The following is a 17,407-nucleotide window of genomic DNA, read 5'->3' as shown; positions in this document are numbered from 1 at the left end:
AAACGGTAATAATTCTAAAAATGTTGCAACAGCCAGCAGAATGTTAACTTAAATGTTTCCAAGGACGAGCTTTATTGGAGGCTTGGTTGCCATGTCACTTTCTTCACGTCATCTTTACAATCTCAAAAAGCTCTCAGCCTTTTGATTTCACCGCTCGTCATACATTTATGTCGTTATTATGCTTCAGGTGGAGTCTCTGTCTGAGTGATGGCGTGGGACCTCTACCTGTGAGGTTTGATGTTTCCTCGCAACTTTCCTTAGTTGACGAGGAATCGGTTTATTTGGTGTCAGCCTGTGAATCAGTCCTTCTCTTCGGCCTTTGGCTGTGCACGAAAAAGAAAACAACGTTTAGCTCATCCGCCTGCATTCACAACAACGAGTTAACAACTGGTGAACTCAGTGCTTTCTTGTACCTCTCTTTTTGAAAGGTCTAGTGTAAATTCCCTTATTCCCAGCGCTCAACTCAAACATCTAATCTCTTACTTAATAACTGCTCTGCTATTTCAGTCTTCTTCCAGGACCTAAAGCATGACTCAGGTTTCAAACAGGGAATTCTTTTGCCTGCAAGCCTGTGTGTGGTGGTGGAGAAAGCATTCATAAATCTTACTTTGATTGTACATGCAATCCTTTTCATATAGCTACAAACAAATCTGGGACTATGGAAATTAGAGCCTGCTGTTAGGTCAATAACCCCCTTAAGTGTTTATAGTATGAATAGTGGCAAGTAGATGCCACAAATGGCTGAAAGACTGACTTGTGCCTTTAAGTATGCCTGTCATTACAGCTAGCCTCGTGTTCTGTGCAGACGGTGGATGCTCATATTAAATGTTTTAAATAGTGAGGTCAGCGCATGGGTACGTAATCCCTATGAGCCAAAAGCTCAGGCTTCGCACTGCTCCAAACAAAAGGTAGACGTAGCCAAAGCGTTCCTACTCACTGGTTCCTGGACTTCATTTTGAATCTTTGCTGGTGCCATGTTGTTTTCATTTGGAGTCACAAGTGACCATATTTGGACAAGAGCGCTTTGAGGGCCCCGAAAAGCGCTATATAAATGCAATCCATTATTATTAAGAGAGTGGGGTGCCATGTTCTGAACTAACTGCCTGGCTAGATGCATCTATTAGAGTCACACGTCATGCACGGACACAGATACCTGCTCATTAGTCTTAAGAAACAGATTGGAAAAATAGAAGAAGTGGAAACTTTCTGTACTGCACAGCAGCAAACACAATCATGAGGTCCAGTTCTGGGAATTGGTGGAAGTGAGGCCCACCTGAGAGCCATCAGCTACCTTATGTTAGCACACCTGTCACCACACCCCTAACTTTAAGTCACTGTCCAAACAGCTGAGCTCCAACATTCATCCATCACACAGCCGAATAGGTTTTTCTACTCTTGGCTCTGTATGATGTCAGCGAGGGCAGATATTTACCTGCTAATAAGATATATGAGGATTACTTTGAATTGTGAATCATGCAAAGCTGCTCTAGTATTGAAAAATAGGGAGCTGGAAATAAGCTCTAAGTATGAAGTACCCTTCGTGTAGTTAAAAAAAAATTAGTTAAAAGATGTTATAGCAGCCTTTAGTCTCAGTGTAGGGGAAACTCACTGATTTTCATATTTTTTAACCATTCAGAAAAAGATCAAATCTCCTTTATCAGACCTCTCTCACTCTGACGCACAAACGCTTCGTCAGCCGACCCATCTGTGAATACTCCTTCATTTCTGCGTCGACTGAATCAAAACACAATGATGCATGTGAGGAAAGCTTGTTGTTGGCTTCCCCCTGCAGAGACAAGACTTATCAACAGTTTTTTTGTGTGTTTTTCAAACGGCGTGATAAAACAAATCTTTTAAAAATATTTTACCCAGAAAACTGAGTTTTACCCTGTAAAAGAATGATCTTTTCCTTACTGTACCAAAACAACAGTAAAAAGTGAATGAAAGAAAATCTCCACACAAAAAGCCGGTTAGTTTGTGCCACGTCTTCTGCATCCTGTGGAAGAGGAACATGTGCTTGTATAGGTCGTTTATCATGGTAGAAAACATCATTTTGCTGGACTTTGTGGTTCATTTTGGTTGTGAACTTAACCCTCCACTGTTTTGCTGGGACAGCACTATATGTTCACTGGCTTCTGCTGCAGGAAAACACATTAATGCCAGTTATTTGACACCTGAGCAAAATCTGCAGACTCAGAAGGCAAAGTACATGAAATGACTCAGTGCTTTTATTTTTCTAGTTGGGGCACAGTGGGGGGTCCTCACATTAAATTCCTCTGGGTGTCTAAGAGTATGTCTGCCAGTTTTTCTGCTTATGAACCTGACTGCATTTTTTGAAAGTGAACACATTTTAGTGTGTGTGTGTGTGTGTGTGTTCCCTTGTGTCTGCGTGCATGCTAATGTTACGTGTGCATGAAGTTGGTGGGTTAACAGGGGTCTCAGCAAAACGCAGACCCATAACAAATCACCTCATTTCCAGGAAAAAGAAATAATTTGTTCCCAATAAAAATGATCCACAAAAATACATGAGAACAGTGTGCACGGGGCTCTGATCAAACGTCCGCTTGCAAAGCCAAGGCACAAAATTAAAGAGGCCAGAAAGATTTCAGGGTGTGAAATGCAGACACTGGCTGCTTTCTGAGCAGAGATGCTTCCAAAGAAGTGCTAGAAAAAAGGAAGAGATTTTCAAATGATAAAAGATCAGCCAAAATCTTTTCTTGTAGCAGCTTTAAACAGACAGACTGCATCAGAGAAAAGGTGAAAAGGGGTAGACATCATTTTCTGAATAATTTAATGTTTATTTTAAGTGAGGCTTCAGTTTTATGCTGATTTATTTATCTTGATCTTGAATTTCCCATTTAGACTAAAACATGTGCTTCTGAAACGTGTCGACTAGCAAAATCTACATTTATTATGTGATATGCATTTAAACTGTGCATCGAGAGGAAAAGCTGTTTGCTTTCTCCTCATTTTTTGGACTTTCTTTTTGCCTTTTATGGGATGTGCCTCTGGGTGTCCACTCAGGAAGTCCTGATGGTAAATCTGGCCGTGGCCCCAATCCCACATTTGTTTCCTCTGTGTGCATGTCTGTGTTTGCGTGTGTGTATCTCTTGAGCATCTGTGCAGCGTGTGTGTGTGTGTGAAAGATTGCATGCATGTAGTGTGTATACCGGCATTTGTGAGGCTGTGTAGTTGGCATGAAATGATTCAGAGTGTATCTTCTTCTAAAAGGGAGAATAAGCAAACAAACAGTGTTGCAGTAGGAAGCTGTTTAACAGCTGCTGAGGTTTGGTTCACTGCAGTTCAGTGATAATGACTGTTAGAGCAGGAGCCGCCGCGCTGGACATCCTGCTCCGATTTCACCTTGATTACACGTGCTTGTCGTTCATGTTCGCTACATGACTTCAGCGGAGAACGCAATCTCTCTCCTTTTCTCAGGTGGAGAATTTATTCAACTTGTACAGAAGTGCAGACCATAAATAAACATTGGCAAAATCAAGTATTTAACTCTTTAAAGCAATATGAAAACCTGAAAAATCTCAAAAGTTTTTTCAGTAATGGTCCATGCTCAAAGGCTTACGATAAGCCACCACCCACCACCATGGATTTATCACAGAACTGGAAACAAGATTTTTAAAAACTGACTCATCTGGGGGAAAGCTGCTTAGTGATAAAAGCACCAGAGAAAGTTTTCCAAGCCTCCACCACGGGGTACCCGAGCGTGCCGACATTAAAGGTGCAACCGATGATCAGGGGAACCAAACCGAACTGAAGACATTAGCTTTCTGCACCTTAAGGTTGACTACATAGGTGGTCAACACGAGCGGTGAAGGAGAACATCAGAAAAGGTTTTCACATTTTTCCAGAGGAAGCGCATTTACATCTGGAACGGCTGAGGATGGTATTCCCTCCTTTATTGGCAGCTGGGGCTTTGGATAAGCTGGTGGCATTGGCTCAAGTTGGAAAAAAGACTTAAAACTTCCTGCTGACGTTTTAACCAGTAGACATCGAACAGCTTTTTATTTAATTTTCCTAATTATTTATTTTTAAAAATAGTCAAAATCTTCATGAGTCCATGAATTCAAGTTTTTGGTTTTTCTTTTTGTTTTCTCTTGTTGCTCTTTCAGTGACCATTGCTTTGCTATGTGATCTTATAATTGTTTGCAGATTAAGGAATTACTCAGTTTTCCTTGGTAACGGAGCAAAAATGAAATGAACACCAGACAGCTTGAGGAGTTCCTCCACTACAACATTAATTCCCTAAGCTGAATCAATGTAATATTTATAAGGTATATAAACAAGATTTTACTGATGCAGTTCCTCACACGTTACTCATTTAGAAAAAAAATATGCGCGGGGTGTGAAGTTTTTTCGGCTTCTAAAGTCAGGCGTGCAAAGGAAACGTTGGTGAGTCACTGCAGCGTCACTTTAAGCTGCAGTCAGTTTTGCTTGAAGACAAACGCCGATTAAGACACGCTGCTTTGCTTAGCCTTGCTCTGAGGGCAGCTCTGAAGCAGTTGCTGTGTTCGTGTGTGACCGGGCCTTCTTTGGATTACAGAAGATTTTCTTTAGCCCGTATTACTCAACTGTATAGAAAACAGCTGAAATTTCAAAATGTTTCTGCATTTAGATAGTCACACACAGACACATGCTCATATACCGACCAAAGAAAAAGAAAGAAAGAAAAAGCGCTAAATCGTCAGGAGGGAATTTTGGGCTGAGTACACTGGCCGGGGATCCGTGAGGTTCCAGTAATTTCACTGTGTCTCCTGTTTCATTCAGAAGCAACTGTTATGTGCTGCATGTGTGAGTTTCATAAGCATTCTTATGTCATGGCTCATGAGGCTGTGATGTGACGCTAATCTAACCCAGCACCACCAGGGGAAACAGCTACTTTATACTGGCTCTCAACCACAGCGGACCATTTGGCGAACTTTGTAGGTTTCCATCTTCACTATTGATTCTTCTCTCACTGTTCTCTTTCTCGTCTCTTTCATTTTAATATTTGTCTTAACGATATTAAACAAATGAAGAAATCATTTTGTTGTTATCACAGCCAATTGTGACCCCATTTGGGACTTTGTTACACCCAAATGCAAGCGGGCCTAATCTGTGCTGAAAGCAGGGCCCTGATTTGAACACTTTGTACACCTGTATCAGGGCTGACTTTCAGAGTTATTTCAGTCACAAAAGAAAACTGCCAGCTTTTATCCAAGAAGCTGATGAGCCATAGATTTTCAGTAGCCTCAATCAAAATGTTAATTTGTTCAAAGTTAGCTTCACTTAACCTCCCCAGTGATTAAAAATGCATCACAAATACACAACAAGCGTGAACCAAAGACAGCATGACTGCAGTAATAATGCTGCACACAGTGCAATGGGCCACCTGTACCTGAACATCAATCGTTCCTCAGCATCTTTACCTTCTGACGAGCCACTGTGTGGTGGGTGTTTTTTTCTGTTTTATTAACAGCACAGAACCCAATTTTTAAATCACAGCACGTCACTTTAAAAGCAATCATTATTATTAGCTTTCTTTTATTTCCTGGACTGGGATTTTTAGCCCTGTGACATTTAGCTCTGTTGTGTCGTGCGGTGGTTTATACATTTGCCTTACAAGTAAAAGATCACTGGTTTGGTTCAAGGTGGAAATATAACTCCCTTTGGGGAAGTGTCAGAAAGGGAGTCTGGTGTGAAACATCTGCCTTATCAGTCAATGGTTGCTTGCTGCCCATCTAATGTATAAATACAAATTGTTTGTAATATGTTGGCAATCTGATGTAGTCTTAGCACAACACATCAGCGATGCGTCTCTTTGCAATAGAGACGTGACTCTTGACTCAACTTAACTCATCTGGTTGTGTTCCTGAATAAAAGTAATATTGCCAAAAGCCTATGTCGCTTTGCAGTTGGATTTCCAACCTGAAGCAACTATGTCACAATTTGTGGAGGAATTTTTTTAATTTCTTTTTCAAATCTCTAAATTTTTCCTTCTGGACTTCTAGGCGTGAACTTCTGTTTGCGTATGTACATGACAACAGACAAGTTATTTGTCACAGTTAATTGCAGTGTTATCACAAATTGCATGTAATCGCCAACTTGACCCCATTCACTCACAGACTGATAACAGACCGATTCCATTTCATTGCATTTCAATTTGATGCATCAAAGTCACTTTGAAGACAGGAGGTGATAGCCTCTAGTTAACCATTAGTTTACTTACTACTATTAAAAGCTTCGTTTAGCACTCATATACCTGTATACTATATTAAACTGTCTGCTGACCCTGTCTCTTTCATTAACTCTTTAAAATCCAACAATTCTGTTTAAATCTTAAAAGCTTCAGTAAGCTTCAGGTATCAACTGACAACTTAAGACTTACTGACTGTGCCATTTGCCCTCCAGCTTTGTGGACATGAAGCACTTCCTGTATAAAGGCTAATTTACACCATTGAGCTATGATCTCAAACACTAACATAGATGGGGCTCTGTCTGTGTAGCTGGATTCAAGAATTACGTGCTTAAAGTTACATTTTAAAAACATGTCTTGTGCCAGTACAGATTGTGGCATCATCAGGTTGATTGGCTGGTTGCGGTCAATAGACTTACATTAGTTTATGTTAGTGGACTAATGACATAACCAATAACTCAGGGAGAACAAGGTGACTTAAACTAAAAATAAGTTTAAGGGGGGCCTTTTATTATTCTGGCTGTAACAATGAGGTTTATGTTAAAACCGAGGATATACTGTCCACTTTTTTAGGGGGCAGACTTTGTCGTACGTTACAAAAAGAAATGTGTTTCAGAAATTTTGTTCTGTTGACATTTAAATGAGAAAAAATTTCAAATTTCTTTGGCAAAACTGTTGTGTTGCTTTTGATGTTAGGGGAGAAACCCAACCTCCTAGAGCTAACGTGGACAAACATACAAGTTCAACACATACAGGAAGAGCCATCTAGCTAGTGCCAAGAACTGTTTGCCTGCATGCAGCCAAAGCAAAGGCAGTCGTGACTGGTCAACATTTCTTTGACCACAAATGGAAACCAGAAAGCTTCCAGTAACAAAATCAGATCCCCTTTCCTAAAGACTTTGCATGTCCATGTGCTGATGTGAGTTTATAGAGTTTGAAAACCAAAATCAGCATTTTTAAATCAACTTTTTTGTTAACCTGTGTAGATATAATGCTACCTTACATATTTTTTCCCACAAAGCGGAGACTGCTTTTCACTGAGCCTATTCTAGAAATGTTTCTGCGCTTAATATTGCATAACAACTGGCGCTGGTGCAAATAACCTGGCAACTGCACACCACAAAAGTGCTGGGCCCAAAGTTGGAACCACTGTCATCTGTGGTTTTGGGAGGTGCTATCCCATGAAATTCACCAAAGATTCATGGATACTGTCTGCAGATTCAGTCCATCGTGTTTTCTTCCCATATCTGTGGTCCTAATTTTATCTACGTAACATTAAACAGTGTTTGGTTCTTGAACCTGTGGAAATAAACCTGTATGCAGAAGAGATAAAGATCTATCAACAGCATCTTTGTAAATCTGAAATAATCGATGCTCAAAATGAGATACCGACACGACTGCATGAAGCAAATTAAGTAAATGCCACTTTTCAACTTTTACAACTTTCAGTTGAACGCAATCCCTTTAGGATCACCACTTTTTCACATGTATCACCACAAATTATTACTTTCCTGCACCAAAAACTAAATGGAAGAGTGGAACAGCATGGTTTATGGTGCCCACTGGATCCACAGCAATCCAGGCTTAAACACTGTGATCCCCATTTCTGTCCATTTCATCACAGAATATGTAGACGTTAATCAAACAGGCTCAATTCACACGATGTTAAAAGATTACAATCTCTATAAGCCTATGGGGGTTTTAATCACAGATTAAATACTTTATAAAACTTTGTTTTATGGTGCCATGTTTAGAGTTTGGATCTATAAAATTAAGGTGTCTGAAACAGACAAAAAACACTTGCCTTAATCTATTTGTTTACTGGCCATTATACAAGCTGTGTAAACAGCCTCTTAGGTACCTCAATAAAAGCATGTCTGTGTTCACCCAGCTAGTATGCTAATGTCTGAAGGGGCCTTGTTTGGAGCTACCACTGTACCTTCCTGTCTTCATTGCTAACTTGGTTTTGTTTCTTTTGTAACATATCCGTTCCCTTTCTTGCACAACTATGTCATTACTTTTCAAGTTCAAGAAATCTGATCGTTGATTTAACATCCAGTCTTTAACTTGCCAAACTCTCTTTTTTCTGTAACGGACAAAATGATTCAACCTCTCAGAATCTCTTGGAAATATCTTTGTTGAAACAATCTCATTCCAACTGCACTAAAAATATCATCGACTTCAAGAGTTGTCTTGCGGTCTTGGGCTCACAAGTTGGGTTTGAATATCAGGTCCAAAGTTTCCAATCAGATTGACAGCATTCTGCGGGGCGATTGTTCAGATCTTAGCATGAGGTCGAAATTCAATGATATGACTACAGCTTGCTTATTTAGCCTAATTCAACCACAATCTCCATCAAGAAAGTCTTGGCTCTGTTTTTCTTCAACCTCTGTTCTGCGGTAAAAATAGCCTTTAACACAGGCGAAGAGTTCAGAGTCAGGAAAACAACCTTGTTTAGAACATTTAATGAGAATTGAAGCTCACTGACAAACTTATGCTCGCAAATCAACACAGACCACAAATGCACATCCTTATTGCTTTGTGCTAAAGTCACTTACTTTTTTGATGCACTCAAGTCCAGAAGAAGAGCGACCACTGAGGCTTATATGAGGCGTTCCGATCTTGGTTTTCCCCCCAGATGTTTTTCCTCATATTTTACTATTTAACTAGCTCTAAAAAAAAAAAAAAGACATTGCAGCAGAAATGCTCCTCACAAAGGTTGTGTTGGTGTCTCTGCTCTAGACTCTCATTGTACATTAAACCCCTTCCTGGAATGTCTTACCTGATGGCACGTGGAGGACAAAGTCCCATCTGAGTGTTTTGCAATCTGTAAGCTGGAGCAAGTTTGCGAGAGGTACTCGGGGCTGAAAACCTTCCCAAAATTTGAAAATAAACTTCAGAAAATATTTGTTTTACTACAGTGATTTAGTAGAAGTATTTGTCTCCAAGGGTTCACTTGGTTCTGAGAGAGCAATATGAGAAATTGTTCGTGCTAAGTGGAATGTGTAAGAGGATGCTACTCATCCACTCGGCCTTGTTAAAACAGTTGCATAATCACCAACTGAGGTAAATATGCTCATCTCACAGTGCTTCTGAAGCTACTGTTGAAGCTTTACTTGGGTGATTAAAGGAAGCTTCTCAGTCAATTGCCAGTAGTACATCAATGATACTGGTGTAGAGACTATTTTAACTGGTTTTGAATCAGCCCAATAGCATTCCTCTTATGATTTATGAGGTGGCACTCTCTGTGTTGTTGTTTTTTTCAAGTCAACTAATTTACTATGAAAAAGATAAGAAGTGCAACTGGTTGTCTGCTAGTCAGAAGTTTAGAGGTTCAATCCAGGTTTACACCAGTTTGCATGTTCATGTGGGCAAACTACAGAACCCCTTGTTTCCAATGTATTTGTCAGAGTGTGAGTACGTATGTGCAAATGTTAGACAAGGTATAGAAGAGCACGCTTGCATGGATGTGATTGTATTGAAAAGTGCTATACAAGTACCGGTCCATCTAGTTTCATGCTACTACATCATCCCTAATACTATGCAGATGACATTATGAACTTTTTCTCTTATGCTGTCACTGTCCGTAGACATCGATCGTCGGTCCTTTAGTTAAAACACAGCAGTCGCACATCCTAAACTCAAGTCTACATAGCATGAGAAAGACAAATTAAAGGTCAGGCCTTCAATTCTGCACAGCTTTGGAAAATTCTCTGGAGTTTATTTGTAGATTGAAACAGTGGAAGAGACTTGTAAGTGTTTCCAGCCATTTGGGTTTTTCCATGGTTTCCACTGGCTTTTTGGTCTAGTCAGCATCTTCGGGATGTATACCTTTTTTTGGTTGTCAACCGAAGATACGTTCTGTGCTCAGTTCTCTCTCGCAGGCCTTTCATTATCAGATTCTGAAACTGCAAATAAAGTCTGCTATTACTGATCGTTCCTTCTCTCAGATGGCCGCAGTGATGACAAATTGAAAGAACGAGGGTAGGAAACAGATAATGGTTATTTGTTTTGGATAATGCAACAAGCAGGGGCAACTTCAAAGACAGGATTAAGGATTGCACAGTGAAGCATTGAAGCACAGTAAGATGAGAGGTGCTGTGGGACTCTCAGCATTAGGCAGCTGGATAACAAGCAAAAGAAACCCTGTGAACCCAGACACTCGAGAGCCTCGGTCAACATAAAACAGAAATAAAGGAAATATATTTTCCTCTTCTGGAAGCGCTGAAGTGGGTGTTGAGTCATTTGAGTGAAAAAAGGATGAGGAAACGTTGAAAAGCTGCATCTGTGTGAATGCACAACTCACAGGGGAACAGCAATAAAGGCTTTGCTGAAAGGTCTGGAGATTTATAGGCTCTGGATAACTGATCTGCATCGAGATGCTCAGCTGTAGGAAAGAAAAAAGACAGCGCGTAGCAGCCAGTGGATGAAAAACTGAGAAACCGCTGCAGCGCTGCACTGAGTCCCTTGCCAGTGTGCGGTAGTGTGGTAAGATCCATCTGGGGCCTGACCCTGGGGCAAGTGGTGAACAGAGAGGGTCACAAGACAGCTGCCTGCCAAACCAGCCCGGTACAGTACACCACAGTATAGACAAACTGTTTCCCCTTTCTGTCACTCTTGAACTCTGATTCTTGGACTTTCTCTTTCCGCCTTGAGGCTCCGCTCTGCTGCACCAAAAAGTGACGCCATGTGTCATTTGCAGCCACAGTGCATTAACCTACATCCGGGACATGAACAGTTTTATACTGACGAGTAGATAGTTGAACACCTTGTAACTAATCAACCTAATAATCTGATAAATCCGTGCATCCATCTATCTGTTCTTCGGCTCTCCCAATTACACCTTCATCTCACCCTAAAAAGGGCGATGCCATGTTTAAGGTAGTTTGGATAAGAGGTTCTCATAGTTTGGTAAAAGTTTTTCTCTGTTACTGCCTGCTCCACTCTGTGTGTAGGGGGCGGGGCATACATCTGAAACAGGCCTTTGAAAGATATGAAAAAGCATAAAGAGCTTTTCCAACCTTCCCATTCCAATCTGTAAATCTCCCAAAGACAACTGGCCACATTTGGTTGATTTACTGTCTTTGGCTTCTGGTTGTCATTGACACCACGCACTCACTCATCTTGTCTGTATGAGCAGTTTTTAGGAGAAGGCTCAGAGCCACGGTCAGTCACCCAACGTTCAGTGAATGTAGCGTTTCATGATAACCTGCATATGACAATCAGTGTTGGGAAGGTTACTATTAAAATGTATTCCACTACAGATTACAGAATACATGTCCCAAAATGTATTCTGTAACGTATTCCGTTACATTACAGAATAGAATAGAATCCATTTATTTCAACAAAGTAACTGTATTCTGAATATCACCCTTTTAAACGGTAACTGTAACGGAATACAGTTACACATATTTTGTATTTTAAATACATAACACTGGTATTCCATTACTCCCCAACACTGATGACAATATTAAGAGAACTTCGACTCTCCACAGTCAGCAAATATGAGAATTACAATTCCAAATAAATCAGTTTTTAAAAATCTCAATTTTTCTCTGTCTGAAAAAAAAATGAAACACTGATCTGTGTGAGAAGAGAATTTCCCCAACATATTCAATTTATAACAAAGTTTCATTAGCTGGATGTAGATTTTTTTTCTACCTGGCAACCACTAAAATCATTTAGTTTCAAGGTTTATGTCCACATGGTAATGTTTAAGTAGGAGTTTGTCATTGATACCGTTTTTATGTAGCAGCTGGAAATTCAAACATTTATGTTTACAATAAATAAGTCATGAATAACAGTCTCAGTGCTACAGTCACATATCCAGTTGATCATGGAGAGGGCCCTCAGGCACGGCCCGGCTTCATTCTTAACACTGCTGGTTCCTCCAGCTGGGCCTACAGCCTCAACAGCATCGCACACTCTACCCCACCTGTGACAATAAACAGCTTTATTACCTCCTCCCGTCCACTGACGCCATTTAATGCTTTCACTGGTCTCATACTGCGGACAGATCAACCAGCGATATGCAACTCTCCCATGCATTTACGTCACACGACCCCCTATAGGAGAACTCGTACTGACTGCTGTACTTATCAGCATACTTATTTGTATTTATGTTACCAAGTTTCTTTACTCCTTTATTGTAAACACAGTCCTGAGTGATGCTATTTATCGATCTAAACATGTGATATGTCAAACTGAAATAGTTTGAAAACTCCAACGTCATGATTGAGCTGCTGAATCTGCACAAGATTATGTGTTTACACAACTAAATCCTTTTCTCTGTTGTTCTAAAGTGAAACATTTTTGAAAGCATGAGTCACGTATGTGCGTCACAAGTCATCTGCTTGTCTAGCACGGTGGTGTGGTGGTTAGCACAGTTGCCTCATAGCAGTAAGGACTTGACTTCAAATCCAGACTGAGGCCTTTCTGTGTGTTGTGTCTGAAAAAGAGCAAAGCTACACATGAAGCGAGGGCTTTTTTAAAAAAATACATCATTTTGATGTTCCACAAAAGATAAATATACCTGAAGATGTTTGTGTGGATTTGTAAAAATGTTTTAAAAACGATGTAGGCGTGTTGTATACTGTGGTTTGAGTATTCAAGAAAATAACCAGTTCATTTAACTGACTGTATCTTGAATTTACTGCAGTGGTTTGTCAATGATAATAACTGTTCTTTGATTATTTTTCTAAGAAGAAAAACATTAATTCACCCTGTTCTTTATATTTATCATCTGTGCCCAACTCTGAGACCCACAGACTTGTGTTATCTTTTACTTCACCTGATTCAGCTACATCCAAAACTCAGTATCATTTTCTCTCTCTCTTTTCTTCCACTTTTTGTTCATTTTCAAGCTCTCAACAGATCCGACTGATGAATAAATAAGTGAAGGGCTACGATTAAAATATGATGCACGCCACGCTGAGTTATAAAGTTTGGTAAAACAAACCAAAATCTTGAAATCATAAATGGCCTGTTTTATTTTTTAATAATAAATTGCATTTATCATTAGAGTGAATTTGTTGCATTTCTGTTTAAATTGAGTAAAAGAGTCATGCATATCAAATTCCATTAACATGATGCTTCCATGTGTTTATTTATTTAGAGCCTGCAACTGTAAAGATGCCGGGGCCTAACTGAGAAGGTCCATCGTCTGGTGCTGGCCGTGTTTTTCATGCTTTTATGCTTTCTGTGCCTAAGCGCTAAGAGCAAAGGCCCTTGGATACTTTGCCATGCAGACAGGAGCAGCCAGAGATCAAACCAACCTCCGATTAGTAGATAACCTGCTCTAGTTAATGTCATATTGTCTGATTGTATTTTTTAAATCAGTATCAGAGACATGGTTACTGGGTACCAGCTTTCATTTAAGAGACTTCGTATTACTCAGTTCCTAGCTGTGTAGAGTAACTCAGAAGTATAGTCCATTGAGGACGAAATGACTGGTCAGACAGATTAATTGATCTCAGATGTGTGAACGGTTCCAGTCCTGGTGAGAGAGTTAATTCTTCTCCCTATTTTACAACCTCTGGCTTATTCACACATTTCTATATTTGTGTTTTTATTTATTTATTTATTTATTTTTTAGTGGGGCCATATTCTGGCCAGTCCTCAGAATTCCCTTTAAGTCCCACAGACTCATTAAATTGATTGATTGGCTGCTTAGAGATTTGCTTTTTCCATCAGTTTATTGACCTGCTTTGGAGCATATGTGAGTTTGCACTCATATGGTAACACGACCTCTCTTTTTTTTCCCTTCCAGCTAAAATGTATACACCATACGTCACTGTGGAGTGGGAGTTAATGTTCCTACTGGCCACAGAGTCTTTTCCGAGGCAGCGTCAAAGGCCGCTCTGTAGGTTAAGGAGTGTTAAAGAGCCACACACATGGTTTTCCTAAGCTGTAAATTTTATGGATAATTTCTGATGTGGTTACAGATTTATACCCCCCCAACTAAGCAGAGCAGCTGCAGGTAATTTACTGACTCGCCAGCCTTACCCTGTCTGCTCTTCTTGTTCTTGTTCAGTTTGTGTCTCCTGACGAACATTTATCTACCGACATGGAGACACTGAAAGAGGACAAATAGAGCATCGGGCCTCAATTTCAACTGAAATGCAAACATTTGAACCTGACATGTGGTTTGAGAAACGTAGCTCTACTGGAGTACGATAGTAATGTGGTTTAAGTTTTTGACATCCACTGAAGGTTTAATGTGACTATTGTTAAGACTCCCGAGTCTTGAAAATGTGAACATCTAAGGAACTCTGAACTAATAACAACTTTCTGAATAGTATAGGAATCTAGAGTGTAAAAGCCCCCAATTCATTTTTTGTAAATAAGCTGATGAGAAAGTCTGCAATATTTTTAGAAATTCTGCATGCAGTTTTTTTTTAAATATAAATGTAAAATTATATGACTCTACCATGTTGTCTTACAAGAAGACTGTTGTTTGTAGACATCTGTATACAGACAGACTTCATACATGTGTTCTCTAAAACTCAATTCAACAATTCAACACTCAATGATGATCTTATGATTACATATATACATAATTATAGAATAAATTGCTGACAAATACATAGACTGACAAAGTTACTGATATGACAAGAGCTTATCACACTGAATCATGATATATATATTAAAAATAAAGACAAATGTACTGTTTAAAGATGAGTAAAAACATGAATACTAACATTGCATTTAAAAATTACACAAAAATTTGAACTATAACAAATAAACTTAACAAATAAGGTCAGTTTCAAGACGTTAGGTTTAGCTACTGGATGTCGGCACTTTCTTGGATGAGTCTCCAAAGGTTGATTCTGTTGATCTGGACGTAGCGTATTCAGTGGGAGAAACGTTTCATCACTCATCCAAGTGACTTCTTCAGTCTCAGCTGACTGCAGGTTTCTCCAATCTTACAGCTGATAGAGCTGTTTCTTGGATGAGTTTTTCCAGAACCAGGATGTTTGGATTTCACTTTAGCCATCTGCAAGGCTCAAAAGTGCATCTTAGCTCTCAGACTTAGAAACCAAAGAACCCCTGAAACACATTTATTGCCCAACCAGTTGGCAAGTTGTTGATGGGTGAAAGGGGTGGCAAATCTAGCAGATTGCTGCAGAACTTTAAAGTTTGCGTGGAAGACGCTGACTTGTCCTCACGCTCCTCAGACACGTGGCTTTACTCTCTTTCGCTGACAGTTAAACTTGTGTGACACAAACTGATCAACATTTGCCTTTAAAGTAAAAGTTGGGCCTTAACACGGTGACAAACACATTTAAAAATTTACGGTTTGTGTTGCACTTTTCTTTTTCACTACTATTCGGCCTGCAGTTTACCAGTGCTTCTACAGGTGAATGCGACAATTTTCAAGCGTCTTTGGTGCAGCAACGCTGCATTATCAAGCAACATCCAGTAAACACTGACCAACAAGTTGCAGAAAGCACACTTCCCTAGTGAGCAATGGTTGCTTATTGGTCTCTATGCCTGCGTGACTTGGGTTTTAGCAATCGATTTCACGCATACAGCCAGCAACCTCCAGCCACCAGTCGGGGAATAAATATTTTTCTTTTGTCACCAGTGGTTGCCAGATGGTTGCTGACCAGCCTGAATGACTGAGTCCTTATCCAAAGATGCCTCAAGACAGGAAGAAGATAGACTGAGTTGGGAACTCTACTGTATAAGCTCCAAAAAGCATAGAAAATGTATATGTTCTCAAGCTGAGTTAACAGAGGGTCTCAGTACAGTGTCACTCAAAAGCTGAGGGGTTTTTTGTTTTCTTTAAACTGCAGCTTAACTCAAAGTACAGGAAGCAAGTACTTCGTGCAAACTGCTTGTGAAGAGCTCGTGACAGCCGTGTCGTGTGTCCTTCATCGGCCAATGGCTGCAGGCTGATAAATCAGCGTGTGCAGTTAGGTGCACTCAGTACACTCTCCCAGGCTGGGGTGAGGTCCCACCATGCGCTCATGCCCATAACTCAACTGCAGCCAAACCAACTCATTAGTGAAACAATCCTCACCACGCACCGGTGTGTATATGTGTGTGTGTCCGAATGAGTAAATGAGAAAGTACGGGTTGAGATTTCATGTTGTTCTGGAAGATTTGTCATCACAAGCTCAGAATGCATTATATTGTTACAATATCTCTTGTATTCCAACTACCTGTAACATTTTCCGATTTGCTAATATTTTCCATGATATTTTCCCACATTCGCTCAATCACTCCCAACACATTATCCACACATTATCCAGTCGTTGCTCGCAGAATATTTATTCATGTTACACAATATTCCAAATGTGTGCCCCCTATTTAATGTGCTTATTAACCTTTATAAAAACAGACACGTTACGAATGTGTGTGTACAAGCAACACCTCAAAACCAACTGTGAAGACTTTAATGAGGAAAGTTAACAGTTCAGTGTGCTCTTTGGCAATATGCGCTGATCCATTTATGCACATTTTGCTTTTTTTCATCAGAGGCAGCGAATAAATGATTAAAGCATCTGGATGTTAAAGCTCCAACATAGCGTGACAAAGTGCTCATTAGTATTCACCGGCCCATGTGATGGCATTAGCAAAGGCACAAGTTTCACAGTAACAGGCTTCCTGATGTTTGTTCTCCCACATACCAGACGAGTCTTTGAATTGGGCCATTAATGAACTGCTTTTAGGTGCCGCAGCAATTACACCTGTGTTCAGATAGGGCGATCGCGTCATTGTGAACAATTACAGAATAATATCTCTGAACTGACGATGATGCATTTGAATGCAACTTCCTTTTCACTGTATTCCATACAATGTGGGTGCTTCCTTCAGATGCTCAAAAATATGTTTATCTTAACACAATTTCATACAATACTATATTTTGTTACTGGAGAACGGGAACACTGGACCAGGTGTAAAACTGGTACTTTGAGGGGATTTTTGTGGGGAAAGTTGCACGTTCTTCTGGATTTCATAACTTGCAAGCATTCATGCCCTCAGGCAACTTATAATGCAGCCTACACACTGTGGTTTTAGCTGTCAATCCCCACTCTTTTATACTTGAATTTGGAGAGCCTTTGACCTAACTTAATTTCAATGAATTCAAAGGGTTTACATGGCCATAAGTACCCATCACCCAGTTTTAGATCATCTTTAGCATCCACTCAGTTGCTCAGGACTGATCTAGAGTTAGGTTCACATCTAATCACATCCAATGCCCATTCCTGA

Source organism: Mchenga conophoros, linkage group LG8 (assembly GCF_057382185.1).
Source record: "Mchenga conophoros isolate Kocher_MC1m ecotype Shallow Benthic linkage group LG8, M_conophoros_male_GT1.1, whole genome shotgun sequence".
Lineage (NCBI taxonomy): Eukaryota > Metazoa > Chordata > Actinopteri > Cichliformes > Cichlidae > Mchenga > Mchenga conophoros.
Note: the sequence above shows the minus strand (reverse complement) of the source record.